This window comes from Aquarana catesbeiana, linkage group LG04, assembly GCF_042186555.1.
Source record: "Aquarana catesbeiana isolate 2022-GZ linkage group LG04, ASM4218655v1, whole genome shotgun sequence".
NCBI classification, from domain to species: Eukaryota; Metazoa; Chordata; class Amphibia; order Anura; family Ranidae; genus Aquarana; species Aquarana catesbeiana.
In genome coordinates this window covers 55,964,769-55,988,737 of record NC_133327.1, presented here as the reverse complement: position 1 = coordinate 55,988,737, position 23,969 = coordinate 55,964,769, and the positions used below count along the sequence as shown (strand labels likewise).

Genomic DNA, 23,969 nt, shown 5'->3' with positions numbered 1-23,969 from the left:
GACGATGTGACATTTGTCTGTTCTTCAGAGGCTGATGCTCGGAGGGCTGAACTGCAACTAAAGCTGTTTGCTAGCATGTCGGCATTGAACGTTAATTGGCAGAAGAGCCAGATTTGCATGCTCAGTGGATCCGGAACTTTGAAGGAGGTAAAGGTGAAGGTGGTCGATTCAATAGTGATCCTGGGGACGCAATTTGGAAGAGACCTCATGGATCAATCTAATGCGGAGAAGGTGATGGGGAAGATTCAGAAGAAGGTCAAATTCTGGAAGTTGAGACGACTGACGTTATCAGGGAAGGTGCTGGTGGTGAAGTCGGTGATCCTGCCATTACTGTTATATTACAGTCTGATCTTTCCTCCAAATGTGAGGTGGATGAAGAAGATCGTAAGAGTTCTCTTTTTTGGGGCAGCAAGATGGAGAGGGTGGAACGGAAGAATGGTATGAAGAGCCCTGAAAGGGGGGCTGTGGATTTCCGGATGTCCCAGCCCTTTTGGGCATTCATTTTTGGTTGGCACACTACAAGGCTTTTTTTGCAGGGGGTAAGGCTGCTCTTATGATGCATTATTTGGCTGGGTGGGCCCTGACAAAATGGGGCTTTTGTAAAAAAGATCTATCAAGACCTATGGCGCTAGTAACCCCCTTTTTTTATTTGAAGTTGATGTTTTTTTTTAAGGACAATAGGCTGAGAGAGTTGGGAGAAGCTGCTGTTGAAAAAAAGAGTCTGAGGAAATGGATTTGCAGAGAGGAGGTGAGAGCCAATATCTGTGGCCTCAGCTCTTTAATGACGGAGGAATGTTGGAAGAGGTTACTGATAGGAGGAGTATCGAATAGGCAGAAGGAGATCTCCTGATTGGCCTTTCATGGAGCATTACTTACGAAGTCTTTCTTGAAAGAAAGGAATTTGTCAAGAGATGATAAATGCCCTAGGGAAGGCTGTAATAACTTTGAGACAGTTGAGCACACTCTATTCTATTGTCCTTTTGTACAGAAAGTTCGAGAGAAGTTGGCCCCTTTTGTGGAGGAGGTGTTGGGTGTGAAGAGTTTGGTGAAGGTGGTTTGGTTTTTTGGGTTGTTGGAGGGTCAGAAGTCAACACAAAGAAAAATTTGGATTCTGATAGCCACTTTAAGGGAAGTGTTGTGGGATGTGAGGTGCTGGGAAGTGAGGAGAAAGTTTGTGGTGTCTGAAGTGGATTGTGTGAATTTGATTTTGGCCAGATTGTATATGGTGTTGTTGGTGGACAGGAAACATATGGGGGTGGATGAAGCGAATGAATATTGGGGTTGGGGGAGGTGGAGGATGGGTGGGGGGTGGGGGTAAGGATTGTATATTGTATTTTAAGTGTATATATGATTGGTTTTTACTGCTTTTGATGAATAGTAAAGCATATATGCCTAGATGATGATTTAAGCAAAGTACCTGGAAAGACCTTGTGTGAAAGGCTCTTGATGGCGAAGTAACATGCTGCTGAATATGGACTTGCTTAAGATCTGATGGGAAAAAAAAAGGAAAAAAAAAATTTGTTCTTATCAGTTTAATATTTGATACGTCCCCTATCTGGGGACCATATATTAAATGGATTTTTAGAACAGGGAGATGGAAGAAAAGCTTGCTCTGTCCACTCCACGCATCGACCTGGTATTGCAGTACCTCCAGGACCGATGCACCCCTCTCTTATGCAGTTTCCAAAAACAGAATAAAGAACAATAAGAAAAATCTTCCTTTTGCTTGCTCACTGATTGCAATGTTGTTGTTTTTTTGGCTCACAAACTGTTAATTCTTGCAATAATAAACTTGCATTTAACCCCTGTGTGTATTGGTGTTTTTGCTTCGTGTCAGTTTCTTGGCCTATCTCTCTCCCTACCTCCTCGCTCCATATTTTTTGGGTCAGGAAGCAGCAGGTAAAGTGGCAGTTGCAAGAAGTCAAACCTATCAAGTCAGCAAGTCAGTAAGTCAGCAAGTCAGTAAGTAGACACATTACGACAAGACAGCTAGCTAATGTTTTATCAATCTTTCTCCCAAGGCCCAAAACAAAGCCTTCACTGCCAGGGTCAGTTTAGAGAGGCAGCAGGCAGGAGGCCTAGGCCATTTCAATAGGCCTGACTTTGCTCCATCTCTGTCCCCTTGTTGCAGCTAGCTAAAAGTCAGTCCAGGAATTCCTTCCCTCCCTCATTTTCGCAGCCTGTGTCTCCCTCTAGTAGGTCCCCATCTCGTCTTCCTCGTCCACGTTACCAGAAGGCGGGGCCATGCAAATGATTTTCCCTTGTTGGCCATCAACGAGGGGCAGCTGGATGTGTGCAATTAGTGCTCAGGGCTGCCTAATTGAAAGTTTCAAGGTCAGAATGGGCTGCAGGTGGGGAGGTGTTAGACAGACAGGCGTGTTGAGGGATTAGGCCTCAAGCCTGGGTAGGTGTGAAAAGTTTGTGTGTCTGTGGCTGCTGCCAGTCTAGACAGAGTGGAAGGGTAGACGGGCATCTCTCAGCGAGCTCTTTGTTTCTGCCAGGCCGCAGCTCGCTCGGAAAAGAGAATAATTGGGTTATCGCTTCTCGGCCTTTTGGCTAAGATCAAGTGTCTTTGTCATTAGGTAACATCTGGCACCAGACCTGCTCGGCCTTAAGATGCTTCCCTAGGGTTGCATATTTTGCTGCTATTGGGCTTGTCGCTGTCTAGTGTGTACGAGTGGAGATCGTCTGGATTTTAGATGCGTATCTGAATCTAGATTTAAGGGCGTGGTTTTCTTTTTGCTTATTCGGAGTTCGGCTCCTCTGAGCTCTGGAATCGACGAATTCATCTTCCTGCCCTGGGCAGAATGGCCAGCTATGGGCTACAGTACTCAATTAGTTTCCGAGTGATGGGAGGAGCTAAAGTGACTCTACAGGATGTGGTCGTGGATCTTTTGAAGGATATTCTGAATGTAAAGGTGAGCGAGATATTATGTCTGCAGGATTTTCCATCTCAGGGAATTTACGATGTAACCTTCATTTCCTCTGAGGTTTGCTGGAATGTGTACGAAAGGGCAAGATCTAGAAGTGAAGTGCCGTTGGTGAAAAAATTTCTGATTCAGCCATTGTTCCAGAAAGAAGTAATAACTGTACATCTTTACAACCTGTTTGTGGACATTTCATTGATAAGATCTTTTTTTGTATACATACTGCGAAGAGCTCAGAGGAGGTGAAAGGGTGAAAAATAACTTTGGGATTTGGTCAGGCAAATACCGATTTGTTGGACGCTTCAAAAATGATCCTGATTGTATTGGCGGTCTGAAAAGACCTCCGGCAGTTTTTTCGGTGGGAGGAGAAAAAGGGTTCCTGTTTTACCCAGGTCAGCCTACGTACTGTAGAAATTGTCTAAAGTATGGTCATACTAAGGCTGAGTGTGGGGCTGGACTGAGATGTAGGTTCTGTGGTGGGGAACATCAAGCTTCACAGTGTCGGGAAAGTCGAGTATGTACATATGTAAGAAGTCTGGTCACCTAGCTCGCCAATGTGAGACCTATAAAAATGTCAAAAAAGCGTTTGGATTTTCAGATATGATGAATGCAAGATATACTGCACGGGGAAAAGAGGGTCAGACCATGTCTTCTAAGGGAAAAGGAGAAGCTGATTCCGGGCCTAGTTTTATAGTGGGTCCTGACGGCACAACTGAAGTACCGAGGGATGTGAGTTCTGATCATAGCAAGGATGTGGATGAAACGAGGGTGGGTCAGGAAGCTGAAAAGCCCACTTTAGAAGTAGGAGTGGCTGACGGTGGTACTGCCCCTCCTGTCGTGGACACAGAGCAAGGTAAAATGGGGAAGGAAGAGGATGGAATGGACATTGGTGTAACTGCTGACCAAAGTGTGGTAGAATTAGAGAATCCGGAGGATGGTGTTATTCCAGGTCCTCTGGCATGTCCATTAAGTGGTTTGTCAAGTGAAGCAGAGGAAGATGAGGAGGATGGGGTGGATGAGGAGGATGGGGTGGATGAGGAGGATGAAGAAGAAGAGTTGGAAGATGAAAGTGGAAGTTTGGTTTGTGGACAAGGGGTGGTACGCTCATCTGCAGAGGATAAGAAATTGTCCTCAAAGAGATTTAGAGTTGGGGAGGAGAATGTGAGTTCTCCGTTACCCACTGCACGGGGGGTTGGAGCCTGCTCCTGACTCTGCTGGTTCTCCTATGTATGTGAGAAGGAGCCAGAGTGTGCGTGATGTTAAAAAGTAGTATTTTTTTTGTTAAGCATTATGGCAGATATTCTTTTTTGGTTAATAATGGTACTTACAATAAGTACTATAAATGTAAGGAGTGTAAACTCAGCGTGGAGGAGGAGGGCGGTGTTTGAAGAGTTAAAAAATCTTGAAGCAGATGTGTTTTGTTTGCAGGAGTGTTGTGTGGAATATGTCCCTGAGCAGTCTGAGTGGGGGTTTGGAAGTTGTATGTGGTCTCCATTATGTGTATCCCATAATGAAGGAGTAGGGGTATTGTGTAAAAATAAAGATGTAAAAATAACATCATATGAGTGTATTATACCTGGGAGACTGTTATGTCATATGGAACATCAAGGGACTGTGTTCAGATTATTTAATGTATATGCTCACGCAGAAAAGAATGAGAAGATGGAGTTGTTGGACCAATTGAGATTACATTTAATTGGAAGAACTCCCACAATTGTGGCTGGGGATTTTAACTGAATTCGTTTTTTGAAAGATAGGGATGGGATTGGTGAGCAAAAGTTAGATGTGACGTCTAAGAATCTAAATGAAATTATAACTGATTAGAAATTGAAAGATGTGGTAGTGGAAGTGGGGGGTGAAGAAGAAGCCTTTTCGTATTTTTCTGATAAAGGAACATGTAAATCACAGATAGATTTAATATTGGTAACAGAAAATGTGAAGATTCTGAGATGTAAAAGTTATAAGGTTTCTTTTTCGGATCATGTGGTTCTAAGCTGTAGGATGGAGGTGGATCAGCAAATGGTGTTTGGTAAGGGAGTTTGGAAATTGAATACAACACTTTTACAAGAACCTGAGGTATATAATGATTTTGTTGTTTTCTTTGAAAAATTAGTGGCTGAAAAGAAGAATTTTGGTAATGTGTTATTTTGTTGGGATGATGTTAAGAAACGGGTGGCAGATTTCTTTAAAAATATAGGTGTGAGGAGAGCTCAAGAGAGGAGGGAAGTGAATGCTAAAATTGTGAATCAGTTACATTTTTTGTACAAATGTAAAAGATTAGGGTTGGAGGTGGAAGAAGAAATACAGCAAGTCCGGGAAAGAAGGAATGAAGAATTGAAGAGAGAGGGTAAAGAAATACTGTTTAAAGCTAAAATTAAAGATATGGAAGAAGGAGAAAAATGCTCACGTTATTTCTTTGGATTAAGAACCTTTTTAAAGAGTACTATGTCAGCCATGTTGGTAAAGGAGGAGGTGGTAACTGGAGTGGGAATTGATGAAGCAGTTAAAGACTTCTATGTGGATTTATATAGTGGCAAAGAAGGCGCTAAAGTACAAGAAATACAAGATTACTGTCAGGTACTGGAGGATGCCCTAAGCTGAGAAGATAAAGATATGTTGGCTGCAGAAATTACGGAACCTGAACTTTTGGATGCTGTGAAGACTATGAAGAAGAATAAAACTCCAGGGCGAGACGGTTTACCAGTAGAATTTTTTGAATTTTGTTGGCCTGTGTTGGGAAAGCATTTTTTTGAAATATTGGAGTACTGCAGACAAAATAGCTGTACTTCACAAACTATGAAGGAAGGCTTGATTACTTTAATTTATAAGAAGAAAGGATATCGAAGAGAAGTTAAGAATTGGTGACCAATTACTTTATTGAATAATGATTATAAAATCTATGCGAAGATTTTGGCAAATAGATTAAGACAGGTAATTGGGAAGATGGTCGGAGAAAGGCAAACGTGCGCGGTCCCTGGACACAGGATGTCTGACGGATTGATTATGCTGAGAGATCTAGTATCGTATTTACAATCAAATAATGAAACTTTGACAGTGGCTGGAATAGATCTGGAGAAGGCCTATGATAAAGTCTCTCACTTTTTTTTGTTTGCATGTTTGGAAAATTTAGGGATCCCAAAACTGATGGTGGAAATTCTGAGGAGCTTGTACTCTGGAATTACAAGCCGAATCTTAGTTAATGGTAGATTGTCACCAAAGGTAGATATTCTGTCCGGGGTAAGACAGGGATGTTCCCTGTCCCCAATCTTGTTTATTTGTGTTGTTGAACCTTTGTTAAAATACAGTCCCTGACAAAATTTTTGTCGCTTGTGTACAAATTGACCTGAAGCGCCGCTAAAATATATTTCTAATCAAGATTTTGTTACAAGAAATGGGTCATTTTAATCCCAAGAGCTTTTGTAATAATGTTTCAATGCAAAACGAAACTGACAAAAAGTATTCTAATATTCACAGCTTGGTAAAGCCCATTGAGTCAATTTTTGCCAAGACATAAGTGTTGTCACCTTGTTATATGAGCTTCACCTGTGACTAATAATGGATCAATTAGGTCTCAGGTGTGTATAAAAAGAACACCAGTACACTAGACCTTCTCAACTGCAACTAGACCTCTGCAAACATGCCTAAGATTCACCCGGAGACTTAAGTGTTGATTATCAAGAGGCTGAAGACCAGCTCCACTGCTGATGTGGCAGACACCTTCAGTGTGTCTCAGCGTCAAGTTCATAGGATAAAAAAAAAGATTTGAAGAGACTGGAGACGTTTTGGACAAGGCCAGGTCAGGCCAACCCCGGAAGACAACTGCTCGAGAGGACTGTTTGTTGGCTTGAAAATCCAAGGCCAGCCCATTTTCCACTGCAGCAGAGCTCCACGAGACCTGGTCACCTGAAGTCCCTGTGTCAACCAGAACAGTTTGTCGGATTCTGTCTCGAAATGGCCTCCATGGCCGAATCAGTGCCCATAAGCCAGCACTAAACAAAAGACAATTAAAAAACCGTGTGGCATTTGCCAAGGGCCACAGCCTGCTAAAAGGATGGACTCTGGAAAAGTGGCAGAAGGTGGATTTTTCAGATGAATCTTCTGTGGAATTACACCACAGTCGCCGCAAATATTGCAGGAGACCTACTGGAACCCGCATGGAGCCGAGATTTACCCAGAAAACAATGAAGTTTGGTGGAGGCAAAATCATGGTCTGGGGTTATATCCAGTATGGGGGTGTGCAAGGGATCTGCAGGGTGGAAGGCAACATCAATAGTCTAAAATACCAAAAAATCTTAGCTACCTCTTATATTCCCAACCATAAAAAAGGCCAAATTTTGCAGCAGGATGGTGCTCCATCGCATACTTCCATCTCCACATCAAAGTTCCTTAAGGCAAAGAAGATCAAGATGCTCCAGGATTGGCCAGCCCAGTCACCAGACATGAACATCATTGAGCATATGTGGTGTAGGATGAAAGATGAAGCATGGAAGACGAAACCAAAGAATATTGATGAACTCTGGGAGGCATGCAAGACTGTTTTCTTTGCTATTCCTGATGACTTCATCAATAAATTGTATGAATCCTTGCCAAACCGCATTGATGCTGTCCTTCAAGCTCATGGAAGTCATACAAGATATTAAATTTGGATCTCACAGCACCACTACTTAATTTGCTGACATATTTTTGGATTTTCAGTAAAGTTGTTCAATTTCTGTATAGGCGACAAAACTTTTGTCTTGCCAAAATTTGACCTGTCTGTCTTTATTAAATGATAAATTTTTTCAGTGAAACTAAATTTATTTCAGTGCATTAAACATAATTTGGGAGGGCTTTAGCTTTTCACATGAGCTATTTCTAACACCAATTGATTAATTAAAAGTCAGGTTAATAGCAGGAGTTTCTACAAAATAGAGAAGCGACAAGACTTTTGTCAGGGACTGTATGTCCAGAAAGATAAAGTAATGAAAGGTTTTTTTTCTACAGGGAGGAGATGGTACTAAAATAAAATCATTGTGCTATATGGATGATATGGGATTCTTGTGTGAAAATCAAACAGATATGAATAGGATGGACTTGTTATTGAGATTATTTTCTAATGAGTCTGGATTAAAAGTTAATTGGGAAAAGAGGCAGTTATGTAATTTAAGTGGTATGGATAAAGTGTATTCTGAGAAGATTCCAAAAACTGATTTTATAACTGTACTGGGGGTGCATTTTGAGAGGAATCTTACGAATTCAGTCAATGCTGAGAGAGCACTTGTGAAAATTCAGAAGAAGATTGATTTCTGGAAAATAAGAAAGTTAACCTTTGCTGGGAAAATTTTGGTTTCTAAAGCTGTTTTGTTGCCACTTATGTTTTTTTTTTTCCGTGGTTTTTCCACCTAGTAATGCATGGTATAAGAGATTTGAGATGCATATGTGAAGATTCTTCTGGGTATCGAAAATGGAAAGAATAAGGCGAGAAGAAATTAAGAAAGAATATAAAAATGGTGGACATAATGTCCCTGACGTAAGATTATTTTTGGATATGCATTATTGGATAAATTGTTATAAGGTGTTCAAGAGTGGAAATAGGACCACAAAAGTAATGCTTATTTGGCTGGTTGGGAAATGGTTAAGTGGGGTTGGTGTAAGATCGACTTGACTAAACCCAAAGCTTTTATAACGACTGTAATTTATTTGAAATTAAAAAGTTTTTTTGAGAAAAGTGAATTAAATCAAATGGAAGATGGGACTACAGATAAAACTAAATTGAAGAGGTGGTTAAGAAGGAATTAAACTGTAAGTAATATTTTCAATTTCCCTTCAAAGATGGCACAAGGAGTTTGGAGTAAGCTGACTTGGGGAGGAGTAACTAATCGACAGAAATTGCTTGGCAGACCTTTCATGAGTGTTTGATGACAAAACATTTCTTGAAATCACGAGATTTGAGTAGAGAAGAAATGTGTCCAAAGGATGGGTGTGCTTCAATGGAGACAGTATATCATGTTTTCTGGGATTGTCAGTTTATAAGAAAGATGAAAAGAAAACTTAATGTCTTTTTTTTAGATGTTCTTGGAATTGGAATTAATTCCTTGGAAATATGGATGTTTGGTGAAGTAAAAGGGTGTAGAGAAACTCAAAAGAAGGTATGGGTGTTTTCTTGTATAATGAAAGAAGTGGTTTGGGATGCAAGGTGTTTATATGTAAGGAAAAATGTATATCTAACTGCAGATGATTGTGTGAAGTTGTGTCTGGCAAAGTTACATGTGGTATATTTATGGGATGTGAAATTGATGGGAAAGGAGGAGGCTTCGGACTTTTGGAGAAGAAGTAGATAGAAGGTGTAGGTGGTGGGGGTTTATGAGGTAAATTAGAATAATTGATCTATGTATGGAAATAGGAGTTTAGATTTATATGTTTTTTGTGTTTGATAAAAAAAGAATTTGTATTAAAAGAACTATAATGATGATGCAATCTAAGCCAGAGTTTTTCTAAGTTTTTGTGTGAGAACTGGTGAGAAATAAAGCTTGGCAGAGATATCAAGTCTGAAAAGTTCAAAAAAAAAATCTGTTCTTATCAGTTTAATATCTGATATGTCCCCTACCTGGGGACCATATATTAAATGGATTTTTAGAACAGGGAGATGGAAGAAGAGCTTGCTCTGTCCACTCCACGCATCAACTTGGTATTGCAGTACCTCCAGGACCGGTGCACCCCTCTCTTATGCAGTTTCCAAAAACAGAATAATGAACAACAACAAAAATCTTCCTTTTGCTTGCTCACTGTTTGCAATGTTGCTTTTTTTTGGCTCACAAGCTGCTGTTAATTCTTGCAATAAACTTGCATTTAACCCCTGTGTGTATTGGTGTTTTTGCTTCGTGTCAGTTTCTTGGCCTATCTCTCTCCCTCCCTCCTCGCTCCATATTATTTGGGTCAGGAAGAAGCAGCAGGTAAAGTGGCAGTTGCAAGAAGCCAAACCTATTAAGTCAGCAAGTCAGTAAGTAGACACATTTCGACAAGACAGACAGCTAGCTAGCTAATGTTCTATCAATTTATCTCCCAAGGCCTACAGCAAAGCCTTCCATGCCAGTGTCAGTTTAGAGAGGCAGCAGGCAGGAGGCCCAGGCCATTTCAATAAGCCTGACTTTGCTCCATCTCTGTCCCCTTGTTGCAGCTAGCTAAAAGTCAGTCCAGGCATTCCTTCCCACCCTCATTTTCGCAGCCTGTGTCTCCCTCTAGTGGGTCCCCATCTCGTCTTCCTCGTCCATGTTACCAGGAGGCGGTGCCATGCAAATGATTTTCCCTTGTCGGCCATCAACGAGGAGCACCTGGATGTGTGCAATTAGTGCTCAGGGCTGCCTAATTGACAGTTTCAAGGTCAGAATGGGCTTCAGGTGGGGAGGAGGTGTTAGACAGGTGTGTTGAGGGATTAGGCCTCAAGCCCGGGTAGGTGTGGAAAGTTTGTGTGTCTGTGGCTGCTGCCAGTCTAGACAGGGGGGAAGGGTAGACGGGCATCTCTCAGCAAGCTCTTCATTTCTGCCAGGCTGCCGCTCACTCAGAAAAGAGAATAATTGGGTTATCGCTTCTCTGCCTTTTGGCTGTGATCTTGTGTCATGGTTGAAGGATTTACAGAAGGCACCAGTCCTACTCGGCCTGGGGGTGTTTTCCTGGTGCATCCCCTGCTGCTATTGGGTAGGACGCTGCTGGACGTTCACGAGAGGGCGATTGTGGGTCTTAGCCCCACAGGGCACAACTGGTCGGTGGTGAGGCGTTTTTTCCGGGGGCCCCCCTAGTGGGGGTACCCGCGGTTCTTGGAGGCGACTGGTGCTTTTGTGCCCATCAAAATGGTGAACCGAGGTCTTCGGGACTCGCTACGTTTTCTGGTGAAGCCAGAGTCCAAGGACAAGATTTCGTTGAAGACGGTGGTGGTCGATGTGCTGATGGATGCCTGTAATGTTGGGGTAAGAGATATATTATGTCTGCAAGACTTTCCTATGCAAGGTATTTATGACGTAACTTTCGAAACGTTCGAAAGAGCAAAAGAGAAGAAGGAGACGGAGGTTATGAAATGTTTGGAAGTAATATCCCTTTTTATGCAAGATGAGAAAATGGTGATTGTTCATATGTATAATCCCTTCGCAGATCCAGCCATGGTAAGGGCATTCTTGGCAGGGTATTGTGAGGTGTTGAAAGGAGGGGAAAAAGTGCTTAACCGTTTCAAGATCTGGACAGGGAAATACCGTTTCTTTGCTAGGTTTAAACTGGACAAAGAATGTATTGGGGGGTGACACCCTCCATCTGCATTTACCATAGGAGGAGAGAGAGGGTTTCTTTATTATCAGGGACAGCCGAAATATTGTCGGAAGTGCTTCTCTTACGGTCATGTTAGTACAGATTGTGACTTATCGCAGAGATGTTGATTCTGCAAACAAACAGGCCATAAAGCCAGTGATTGTGGAGCTAGTCGAACATGTGACATATGTCACAAAGCAGGACATTTTGCCAAGCAATGTGGTGAATACCAAAAATGGAAAAAGACTTTTGCTTGGGCCGCTGCTGGTGGGAAGAGTCAGGAGGAAGAGCGGAGGTCTGCTAGTGGAGGGGAGGGAGCCAGCGGGACTCCTAAAGTTTGGTTTCCAGCAGGCAAGTCCCCTATGGCTCAGACCAATGATGCAGAGCCCGAGGAGACAGCAGGGAGTAGTGATGTGGTGGTTTTTTCCGGGGTATCTGCTGTGGTGGCGGCTGATACGGCTGGTATAGCCCCCGCTGCTCCAGAGGTCAATGCTGTGGAGGGCATGAAGACAGGGCAAGTGGAAGATCTGGGTGTGGCTTCTGGGCCCCCCCATGAAGAGGAAGAGATGGAGACCAGCATGCCTGATGGACAGTGCCAAGACCCCCCTGGGGAGGTGGAAGTAACTAGTAAGGGGGAGGAGCAGGCTGTTAGCTTGCCGACCAATCAAGACCTACTTCCCCCATAGGACTTTTTGGTGATATGTCTTCCAGTGATGAGTCAGAGATGGTGGAGGCGGGGAGTGAGATAAGTTTTGAATGTGCCCAGCTAGAGATCTTGCCAGTGGAGGTTGTTATACAGCCTACAGTGAAACGGGCACAGGAGGAGGGGGAGGATACAGGGAGCGAGGCGGAGACCCCCCCTTGCAATAACCTTTTCTGGGGCCTCAGGGGATGAGGTTGCCAGTTCCCCGTGCCTGAGAAGGAGACAAATGAGAGCGGATGATGGGTTAGGTTCAGATGATGACCTTTAAAAAAAAAAAGTTATGATGGCTTGTATGGCTTTCCTTTTATTTGTGATGGCTTTAACCATCTGTTCTCTGAATGTAAGAGGGATGAGGTCAGGATGGAAAAATGCGGTGGTTCTAGATTATCTGAATGCTATGAGTGTGGATATTATATGCCTGCAGGAATGTGGGCTAGATGGACCAACTGGCATTACGGAGTGGAGAGGTGGAACGGCTGTATGGGAACCTTGTTGTCGCTCAAGGGCAGAAGGAGTGGCTATTTTAATTAAAAATGGTAATGTCCAGGTGGTGTCCCATGAGATCTTGATCCCAGGAAGATGTCTGGAGTATGTTGGTGAAAGAATACGTTTGATCAACTGCTATGCTCCGGCAGACAGAAGCGAGTGTAAAGATTTTCTTGAGGCCCATAGATTACAGCTTCCTAGTATGCTGACTACCATTGTGGCTGGGGACCTTAACTGTGTCACAAAGAGTTATGATCGGAGAGGGGCGGGGGGTGGTGGTGTGGATTCTACCTCAAGGTTCCTTAACGAGCTTGTCGCGGATCTTAGGTTGAGGGATGCTGCGGTTTTGGTGCAGGGGAACACACCTTCACATACTTATTTTTCTGACAGTGGGACAGTCTCATCCCGTATTGATTTTTTCTTTGTGTCTGAGTTTTTGGGGTGAGGTGACAGATTACACGACTGATGCTGTTTTGTTTTCTGATCATAGGCTAATATCCTGTAAGGTGGAGGTGGGGGTTGGAGTGAAGTTTGGTGGTGGGTTATGGAAGAGTGGCTGGGTTTTTCAAGAAGATTTGTGCTCAGAAGGCGAAAGAAAGGAGGGAGGTGGAAGAACGGCTGATGCAAAAGATTCATTTCTTGCACCAATGCAGGAGGATGGGTTTGGTGGTTGATGAGGAGCTTGAAGAAATTAGGGCTGAGAGAGCGGCTATATTGAAGGGAAAGGGCAAGAAGATCATCTTCGAAGCAAAAATCCAGGACATGGAGGAGGGGGAACGGTGCTCCCGCTTCTTTAAAAAAGTGGTGGATACTAGGAAAGTGATGAGATCAATTTTGGTGGGAGAAGTGGAGGTGGAAGGGGAAAGAATGATGGAGGAGGTGGTGGCTTTTTATAAAGAACTTTATAGTGTGAAGAGTGTGGTTCGAGAGGAAGAGCTGACAGAATATTGTGAGGTGGTGGAAGGGTGTCTAGGGGAGGAGGAGGCGGCAGGTTTGGTTGATCCTGTGATGGAAAAGGAGGTGGAGTGTGTCTTGAAAAAGATGTCCAAAAATAAGACCCCTGGACGAGATGGGCTCCCTGCAGAGCTGTATGTGAGGTTTTGGGCGATTCTTAAAGAACATCTAGTGGAATTGATGAGGTTCTGTATTAGTACTGGAACAATCTCTCGCTCCATGAAGCAGGGGGCAATTGTTTTGATTTTCAAAAAGGGAGAAAGACGTGACATTAAGAACTGGCACCCAATTACACTGCTTAACGCGGACTACAAACTGTTGGCTAAGTTGCTGGCAAGTAGATTAAGTGTGGTGGTGGGGAAGTTGGTAGGTGAATGGCAGACCTGCAGTCCCTGGGCGTAGGATCATGGATAATCTGGTCTTGTTAAGAGACTTATCGTATTATGCCCAGATCAATAATATACCTTTGGCTCTGCTGGGGATTGATTTAGAAAAGGCCTATGATAAGGTCTCGCATGCCTTTTTATTCAAAGTGTTGGAGAGAATGGGCTTGCCTGGGCCAATACTGAAAGTTTTAAGGGGCTTATATTATGGTGTGGTGAGTCAGGTCTTAGTTAATGGGAACCTGTCTGTTTTCTTTCCGGTTCTCTCAGGGGTTAGGCAGAGGTGTCCCCTCTCACCTATCCTCTTTATTTGTGCGATAGAGCCATCGCACAAATAGAGGGATAAGAGGCTGAGAGGAATGTTTATCCCTGGCAGTAATGGCGGACATATCAAATCCGTTTGTTATATGGATGACGTGACTTTTACCTGTACATCAGAAGCAGACGTGAAAAGAGCGGAGTTGCAGTTGAGCTTACTTAGCAGTGTATCTGGTCTAAACGTCAACTGGAATAAAAGTCAAGTATGTGTAATGAGCAGTACGTGCAAATTGAAGAATGTCACGGTTAAAGTGACAGAAGAAATTGTTATACTGGGAACACACTTTGAAAGAGATCTGTCAAACCAAGTCAATGCCGAAAAGGTAATGGGAAAAAATTTCTAAAAAGTTGGACTTTTGGAGCTCGAGACGTCTGGCGTCGACTGGCAAAACATTAATCGTCAAAGCAGTAGTGTTGCCACTATTCTTGTACTTCAGCTTGATCTTTCCGCCTGGTGTCAGATGGGTCCAGAAAGTGACACGTAATTTTTTTGTTTTCTTTTGGGGCGCAAGAATTGAGAGTTGCTCGAGCTGTGGTTATCAAGAAGATAGAATTGGGGGGTATGGATTTCCGGATGTCCCTACCTTCCTCAGCATGCATTATTGGCTAGGCCATTATAAAACCTTCTCAAATGGCGGGAAAGTAGCATGTCTAATGCGGTATTTGGCTGGTTGGTCCTTGGAAAAATGGGGCTGGTGCGGAAGGGATTTGTCGAAGCCTGTAGCTTTGGTTCCCCCTTCTTTCTATTCCCGATTGGAACAGTTCCATAGGGAGCGTGGATTGAGGGAATTGGGGGCTGCAGCAGTTGGAAAGACTGGATTAAAGAGGTGGCTGAATAAGGATAATGTGGTGACTAATATTAGAGGACTTGGGTCCAGATTACCTGAGATATGCTGGAAGAAGTTTTCTATCGATGGAGTCATGAATAAACAGAAAGAGATTGCTTGGATGGCCTTCCAAAGGTGTCTTTTGACTAGGACCTTCCTTAGGCATACCTCCACTCTAGACAGATCTCTGGCCCTAAGAGTGGGATGTGGTGGTTTGGAGACGGTTGAGCATGCACTTTTTGATTGTCTATTTGTTCATGGGGTTAGGAGGAAGTTGACTCACCCAAAGAGCTCTCTGTGAGAACCAGCCTTTTTTCAAGCCTGGGCCTTGCCTGCTAGCTTGGCCCAGGAATAATGCCTGATCCTGGGGGAGGCCCTGGGAGGGATTCCCCTGATGATACGGGGCCTAGTGAGGAGAAGGTGGAGGATCTGACTGTGGGTCCAGGCCCTGGTGAGAATGTGGATGTCAACAGACAGAAGATCATTGATCGCTTCCGAGCAATTGGAAGAGCTGAGGAGAAACTTAAATCTTTAAAAGCTGAACATACAAACTTCAGGGCCAAGTATTTCCAGGCCTGGAGTAAGAATCGTTTGGCCATGAAGCCAGAGTTACAGCAGCTGGAGGAGAAGGTAAAGAAACAATCTTTATTTCTTGAGCAATTGAAAGACAGAAGTGGAGCTTTTGCAGAAAAGTTTCACAATGAGAGGAGATTTATCAGCCAGACATCAGTGAGTTCTGTGGACCAGCAGCCGCAGGTAACAGACAACCCGGCTTCATCTGCCTCTGCACCTCTCCCCTTATGTCAGGCTGGGGAATCGCCAGCGGCAACCAGTCAGGGGGTTGAGCGTGAACATGGCACCCTAAAGTTCATCCAGCAGATTGAGTCACCCCTAAGGGCAGACAGGTCTGTTGATGAACCATCAGAAGTCCCAGAGGATGAGCAGAGGGGTTACAGACCGGCAGAGCCAGCACTGGTGGAGAAATCCCAGTGCACCGTACTGCCTCTTTCCAACATGTCTGCCCCACCGGCTGTGGTGGATGGTGTCCCGGCTGTAGTGGATGGTGTCCCGGCTGTAGTGGATGGTGTCCTGGCTGAGGAACAGAAAGGGAAGGAGCTCTGCAAACAGCTGCCTGTTGGAGTTTCTGCTACAGAGAAACCCTCAGACATAGAGGGAAAACCCCTGACAGAGGTGTCATCAGACCAACAGAGTAATGTGGATGGATCTGCATTATGCACCCCGGACATGGATTTTGCTGAGACCTGTAGTTTTACAAGCAAGATGGCTGCCAGCTCCAGAGAGACTGTTTCACCTGGGCTGATTGATGCAGGTGGGGGAGGGGATCAGCATAGTGCAGCAGAGACAGGCATGGAAGTCTCCTGCAATGATTCACCTGTTGCTTTATTAGAAAAACCTTCACTCTGCTCAGCTGATAGTCTTGCCCTAATTGAGGAGAAGAGTCTGCCTGGAGGTGGTGTGTGTATGGGGACAGCAGTGAGTGAGGACATGGCAGGAACTATGAATGTGACAGAAAATAATGACAGCAATAATATTGATAAAGCAATGGATGTGGTGGGTGGAGAGGTTAATACTGCTGGTCAAAATAAAAATGACATTCCTCCCCCTGCTCAGCAGAGAAAAGACTCATCGATTGTTCAGACCAAATCTGTACAATCGATATCTGCTAGAAATGTGTCAGATGGTTCAAAACACACACATTTTTTTCTTCTGGGAGAAATGTGGGCAGTCTGTTCTGGGGAGTCGCACCAAGGAGGGTGGAGGGAATTTTGTAAATACTAGTCACAATTTGGGGAGGTTTGGTGGTGGGATGGTTGGTGAGTACAGGAAAAGGAATGTGGTTCAGTTGAAGTGGGAGGGGGAGGGGACCCCACCAGTAAGGGGGAGGGTGGCTGAGTTGGTTTTAGAAATGGGGTTTAAAGCCTTGGATATATTTGCTTTGATTTGCCCAGTGGGGAGTTATGAATTTAATTTGTCCTTTGTAAAGCCTGAGGGTCTGGATTTATTTTGGGAAAGGTATAGAAGGTGTGTAATGGAAATTTGTAAGTTCTGTATATAATTGTATTCTATTTTGTATGTATTGCACACTGCCCTCACTGTGCACACAGCACTAATAATGTTTTCAGTAAATGTTTACATTCTTTCGAGTTCTGATTAGAATTAGCCTGCCTATGTAACGACCCTTGTTACCATAAACCTACAATTGTAATATTAATGTGATACCTACGTAATCATGTGCATAAAAACCTTCAATTGCGTCATAATAGAGCAGAACAGTTATTTGGAAAGATGCTGAGCGTATCTTTTGTGTCTGTTCCCTACTGCAGTAGTTATTATTAATTTGGAACCACTAATCAATATGAGGATAGGAGTTGCCTATCATCAATTTAACCGAGTCAGCATGGCAAGCCAGCCAGGAGGGGTTTCCAGGTGGCCCTGAGTATCCGAAACGAGGAGCTTGAAACGATCCGGGAATTTCTGATAATCAGCCGGCTGAGGTAAGCCTTATGCTTACATTTGAGTTATCAGACTTCCTTGATCGGTAAGGCATTTTCGGACAAAGGGTACCTATTTTACTCCCCTTAATCGAACTGTATTGATTGGTGGTTATATGTTATGTTGTCCCTGTCTATTGTCCATCGGAGTGTTATAGATAAGAAAGGGTAGAATAGTGCTGTTCACAGGTATATGTAGTACATCTGCTAGATAAAGTAGTTTAGAGGCAAGAGGGTATAGGCACATGTAGAGAAGACTGGCCAGTCATTATGGGCATTGAATTAAGGGAATGAAGGGTAAGAGACCCTCAAAAATGCCCAGCACAAGAGAAGCGCTATATATGAACCAAAGGTGTGGTTCCGCCTATACTGAGCCCCTAGATTAATGGTTAAAGTGGACAGGGATCCACAATGGGTAACTGGGTTACCAAGGTCCACAGGGACTAAGAATTAGAGTAAACAGCTAGAGAAACAGCTATGTGAGCAGGATGGATCAAGGGTGACATTAACACTAGACAGAAAGGGACATTTTCATGTTAAGTTGTGGGATGAATTTGGAGTCAGGCACTACCACTAGTAAGTCAAGAAACAGAGAAATGAGAATTAAAAACAGAATACTTTATATGTTGTCAGAGAGGGAAGATGGGATGAGCACTCTGGCTGCCCGTCTGATCATAGAAGCTAGATATAAAGGATATCTGAACAAAATAAGGAATGCAGAATTTAAGGCAGGGAAATATTAAAGAGTTAAAAGAAAGTGAGAGAATGATATGCATTCGTAGTGTACAAATGGGAAAAAGTAAGCGATTTAAGAGAGATATATTGGTGCATGTGTGCGAATGCTGGGACCTTTAGTTCTATTGCTTGTGTGTGTCATGTACGCAGATGTGACCCCCTCCTTTGTGCTCTCATGAACGAATGTGGCTGAGATGAGAGGTCAGTGAGCTGGAAGGACACCATGCCAATTCCAGTTTTTTTAGACAAAACAATTATGTTTTGTTTTTGTTTTGATGTGCGGTCCATGATGTGAGAGTAGTAATAAATAAAATTGAAATATAACAGACCCATCACATCAAGTCCACACACCCTGTTAGGATAGATGCCACCTGCAGCCAGTTGTTTTATAGTTTTTGATGCTTTCTGGTCCTTTTGTTTTTATTTATTTTTATTTTTGAAATCCAAAGCAGAATGTGTGGATTGTGAAATGATGTGCCCCTTTTCCTTGTAAGTGTCGTGGTATAAGCAGAAGAATATTTTGGATTTATGGGCATCTCTCCATGACCGCAGGGTATTGTTATCATTTATTATAATATTTCCAGGAAAAAGTTGCTTTTTGAAACATGAAACTGATAGAAAACAAGCCATTGTAATATCTTTATGCAAGCTGGACCCAGTAATGAAGGGTTCATCCCGATATATCAGAGCTGCAGCTTTTATGCAAAGGTGCTATTAGACAAAGTTAGATATTGTTTTGGTCAAACATTTAATTTTTATGGGCCGACATTCTGTGCAGCAAATATACAGCTAACTAAATGTTTGTCTAATGAAAGGTTTAAAATATGAGTTTGTTTATGTACAAATCTAACAATGAAAAATGCGTACATTTGAATCCAGCCACCTTATTGCCTCTATTGGAGGAGGCTGGAGACAAAGGAAGACACATGTGTTAAATTGATAACGTAGGAATAAGCTGCTGTGAGCCCAGTGCAGGACACACTACCTGAAGACCCAGATATTACATTTTTTGTAGATTTGAGTATGCAGTTTATCACCCAGAAGGGTACTCTGTATTCAAAGTCATTGGATCCTTTTTTCCCTAGCTCAAGAAGCAGAGCTCCATGTTTTAGCAAAGCCTGTGAGCTATAAAAAAAAGTGTATATTTATATAGATAGTCGAGATATCGAGAGCTTTTGGTTCCATTTGAAGGGTCAGAAGTTTGTTTTTACTTCGGCAGGTAAACCAACCAAGCATGCCAAGTTAATTGATTGGCTGTTTTCAGCCTTCCAGGTTCTTGCTGAGGTTGCCATATTAACTTTAAAACTCACACATGGAAGCAGACCAGGTGACTAAGGATGCTGCATTACAGCCCCGGACACTTGATGGGTCTGTGCAACTCACAGATTCCACCCTAGTTCTGGCCCAGTATAGCTGGGATTAATAATTCAACTTTAAGGACCCCAGAACGAGAACAACAAGTGGTCCACAGGGGGCAACTTCTTATGAAACAGGACTTTAGAAAAGGTGATCATTTATGTCTGCCAGCCACTCTTTTCCCTCCAGTTTGACACATGGACCGTGTCATCAGTCACAAGCAGTTATGGCTGCCTTAGTAAATGAGCATGGGATAGAGCCAGGGTTCTCCAGAGTTGTTTTTATAACATACCACTTCTTGTTTTATCTGTTACCAAAGGTGTTACCAAAAGCTGAACATCCCTTCCAGAGATTACAAAAAGATATATCCAGATGCCCAAATTAGAATCTTACAAGTATGCATTTTGTCTGTATGGCCATGTTTTTTGGATGTCCAGTGGCAAATGCTACTGCAAAGGCCACAGTAAAAAGTGTTATCAGAAGTAGTTTTTAAGTACAGAGTGCCAGAAAGTACAGGGAGTAACAGAGGAAATCATTTTTATAGGAGAGTCCTTACTAGAAGTTTTGAGGTTTTATTTTTACACCCCCTACTGTCTACAATGTAGCGGACAAAGTAGAGTAAGAAACTAGAAAACTTTTGCCTGAATGTTTTCTTATATTTTATGAAGCCCCTAAGGGGGATGTTGGACTCTCTCCCTATGGGATTTGGTTTGGGAGTGTTACTCACTTGCTTATATTTTGTCTCAGCAGCTGAAGTCCTCCATTCGGATCTCACAGAGAACGTTGCTGATCTTTTAAGGTGTTTTGACAAACTCATTTATGTGTTTTCTCCCCAATTCCAGATCCTAAAAGTTTGGAAGGATCTAAAACGAAGGCCAGGTGACTTGTGGATTGCTAAGAGACATTTATATATAAGGAAATGTTTGGAGACTCAATACAGCATTTATTTCATGTACAGTTTTTGCAAAACTTGAAGGAAAAGGCACCTGGATCCACACCAGACACTGCAAAAATGACTAAATTAAAGAAATCTCTGTTTGATTTGTTTCCCTCAATCACAGTCTAGGGTACTTTTTGATTCAATTACTTTAATTGTAAGGGATATATTTGAAAAGTAGTTTAGCCATGAAGTCATATTTTGTCTTTTGTACGTCTTCCATTTTATGTAGAATTGTCTGTGTTTAAATATGCTGATAAGTCAGCATGCCAACAATTCAGCTAGAAGGCCATTCTGGCCACAGGAGTGTACAGCCAGTACTCTGTAAATATATGTCTTATCAATCATTTGTTTTTCACAATGAAAAGTAATTTTGTAATTAAAAAGTTGCTCATCTATTATTTTCTCCACAATAGAGTTTTTTGCCTCTTTGGCCAGGACTACCTCCACTTGAGCGTTGGAGGTTCCAGGTTAAAGGTGATAGCAGGTATGGTTAGTGATCAAAATATTGATCAAAAGAGGGGAGACTGTAATGGAAATTTGTAAGTTCTGTATATAATTGTATTCTATTTTGTATGTATTGCACACTGCCCTCACTAATAATGTTTTCAGTAAATGTTTACATTCTTTCGAGTCCTGACTAGAATTAGCCTGCCTATGTAACAACCCTTGTTACCATAAACCTACAATTGTAATATTAATGTGATACCTACATAATCATGCTGGTGTGCCACCTTTGAAGGTCGTGGACTATTCCGTTGATGTGTCTGTTATTGTCTCTGGGACAGAGGAGGCGCAGGAGGTGGTCCCTATGATAGAGCAGTACACGGAGGCTTCTGGTTCTAAGGTCAACCATGAAAAGACTGAAGTTTTCTGGATGGGTGAGGAGGGTGAAAGCTTTGAACTTCCGGATGCCTTCCCAGAGCCCCAGCAGGAAATTAAAGTGTTGGGCATCAAATTTGGTCCTGGTGACTATGGTCATCGAAATTGGGAAAGCAGGTTGGTGTGTGCCTATGCCAAAGTAGCAAGCTGGAAGAAATGGAAGCTTTCCTTGAGGGAGAGGGTTGACTTGATCAAAACATACCTGGTCCCAATCTTTTTATATGTCAGCGTCGTCTGTATCTTGCCAGCATCTTTCTATGCAAGGGTGTACAGCTGTTTTTTCCAACTGTATGGGGAAGTAGGCTGAACCTGATCAAACGCAATGTAACTTACCTGTCTAGGCGGGAGGGTGGCCTAGGAATGGTCAACCCAATAGTTTTCTTTTCTCTGCTCTTTTTAAAGTACAATCTTGGTAACATGCTAGCAGAGAACCCGCCGGAATGGGTGGGCATTTTTCGATCTTGTTTTAGGCCTTTAATCAATTTAGAAAGAATCCCCTTGAAGTTTAGGGACCAAACCTGGCTTGCTTTCCATGGAAGGCTCTATGTCAGAGGGAACTTGAAGCATCGCCCTTTGGATGATCGGGATTGTCCTAGAGCGGAGTGTGTTGGTAAAGTGGAGTCTATAGACCACTTTTTGCTGCAGTGTCCCTTTAACATAGAGGTGTATAAAAGGGTGGGGAGGGCTCTAGGGTGTACGGGGCATTCCCGACTTGCTGGGATTTTGATTTGGATACACTGTTTTTAGTTAGTATAGTTGTCAGTTACTTCACATGGAATGCACGATGCCAGATTACCCTGCAGAAGAAAGTCCTCTCTGTTGAGGTGGTGGTGCACGATATTCTGGGTGAGGTTGGGAAAATTTGGGGTCTTGAGAAGGGCAGGGAGCCTCGGGCGGTCTGTAAAAGGGCGTGGAGGAATATCAGACCTGCCTTTAGTGAACTGCTCATCTCTGGGTGAGGAGCTCTTTTCTTTTTCTGTTTCTTTCACTCCCTTAGCTTTTGTTGGTTAGTATCTTCTTTTTGAAGAAGGGCTGCATGCATAATGGGTGCGGGTTTGTTTCTTGACCTCACAGTTTTGATGTCTGGTGTATAGTGTGAGTTGTAGTAAGATTTTCCCCAATAATGACATGTTCATGATGAGTTTTGTTTTTTGCTGTAAAATCATTTTTTGTTTGAGCGCAGATTTGCTATATTTAATTTCATTTATGTAAATATGTATATATTTATGTATATTATAGTGATTTTATGCTCATTGATTGCAAGACTTTTAATAAAGGAAAATTAGGAAGTTGGCTCCTATAGTGGACATTATTCTGGGTGTTAAGGATATGGACTTTGTGTGCTAGTTTTTTGGGTTGGTGGAGGGAAGTATGGATAGCCAAAGGAAGGTGTGGATTTTTATGGCCATTCTGAGGGAGGTGCTATGGGATCTGAGGTGTTGGGAGGTGAGAGGAAGGCGGGTTGTATCTGAGGAAGACTGTGTTAATTTATGCCTGGCTAAACTTTATGTGGTGTTGCTGGTGGATAGGAGGAGGATGGGTGTGGAGGATGTGGATGAGTTCTGGAGGTGGGGAAGGTGGAAGGGTGGGGGAGGAGGGAGGTGAGGTATGGTTTTACTTACCTGTGTTATTTTTTATGTGTGTTTTTTAAAGAAGAAAAAGAGTTCATAAGAAAAAAATACTTACCTGTATGATGATTGAAGCGAAGTACTAGAAAGAATCGCTGGTTGGTTCTTGATGAATGACTATTGTATGCTGGAATCTGAAAGGAAAAAAAAATCTGTTCTTATCAGTTTAATATCGGATACGTCCCCTATCTGGGGACCATATATTAAATGGATTTTTAGAACAGGGAGATGGAAGAAGAGCTTGCTCTGTCCACTCCACGCATCGACCTGGTATTGCAGTACCTCCAGGACCGGTGCATCCCTCTCTTATGCAGGTTCCAAAAACAGAATAATGAACAACAAAAATCTTCCTTTTGCTTGCTCACTGATTGCAATGTTGCTTTTTTTTGGCTCACAAGCTGCTGTTAATTCTTGCAATAAACTTGCATTTAACCCCTGTGTGTATTGGTGTTTTTGCTTCGTGTCAGTTTCTTGGCCTCTCTCTCTCCCTCCCTCCTCGCTCCATATTATTTGGGTCAGGAAGAAGCAGCAGGTAAAGTGGCAGTTGCAAGAAGCCAAACCTATTAAGTCAGCAAGTCAGTAAGTAGACACATTTTGACAAGACAGACAGCTAGCTAGCTAATGTTTTATCTATCTTTCTCCCAAGGCCTACAGCAAAGCCTTCAATGCCAGGGTCAGTTTAGAGAGGCAGCAGGCAGGAGGCCCAGGCCATGTCAAAAGGCCTGACTTTGCTCCATCTCTTTCCCCTTGTTGCAGCTAGCTAAAAGTCAGTCCAGGCATTCCTTCCCTCCCTCATTTTCGCAGCCTGTGTCTCCCTCTAGTGGGTCCCCCTCTCGTCTTCCTTGTCCATGTTACCAGGAGGCGGGGCTATGCAAATGTTTTTCCTCGTCGGCCATCAACAAGGAGCACCTGGATGTGTGCAGTTAGTGCTCAGGGCTGCCTAATTGTCCGTTTCAAGGTCAGAATGGGCTGCAGGTGTGTTAAGGAGGTGTTAGACAGGTGTGTTGAGGGATTAGGCCTCAAGCCCGGGTAGGTGTGAAAAGTTT

The 23,969-nt window shown here is 43.0% G+C and overlaps 3 non-coding genes across 3 annotated transcripts; all 3 read left to right on the top strand.

Annotated features, from left to right (window-relative positions):
* The first annotated feature begins 1,476 nt into the window (after positions 1 to 1,476).
* LOC141141871 (U2 spliceosomal RNA) lies at positions 1,477 to 1,670 on the top strand. The gene has a single exon (XR_012244267.1). It is a non-coding gene; the product is annotated as a U2 spliceosomal RNA (small nuclear RNA).
* A 7,775-nt stretch (positions 1,671 to 9,445) lies between these two features.
* LOC141141829 (U2 spliceosomal RNA) lies at positions 9,446 to 9,628 on the top strand. Its single transcript, XR_012244253.1, has one exon. It is a non-coding gene; the product is annotated as a U2 spliceosomal RNA (small nuclear RNA).
* A 13,408-nt stretch (positions 9,629 to 23,036) lies between these two features.
* LOC141141863 (U2 spliceosomal RNA) lies at positions 23,037 to 23,227 on the top strand. Its single transcript, XR_012244263.1, has one exon. It is a non-coding gene; the product is annotated as a U2 spliceosomal RNA (small nuclear RNA).
* The last annotated feature ends 742 nt before the right edge of the window (positions 23,228 to 23,969 follow it).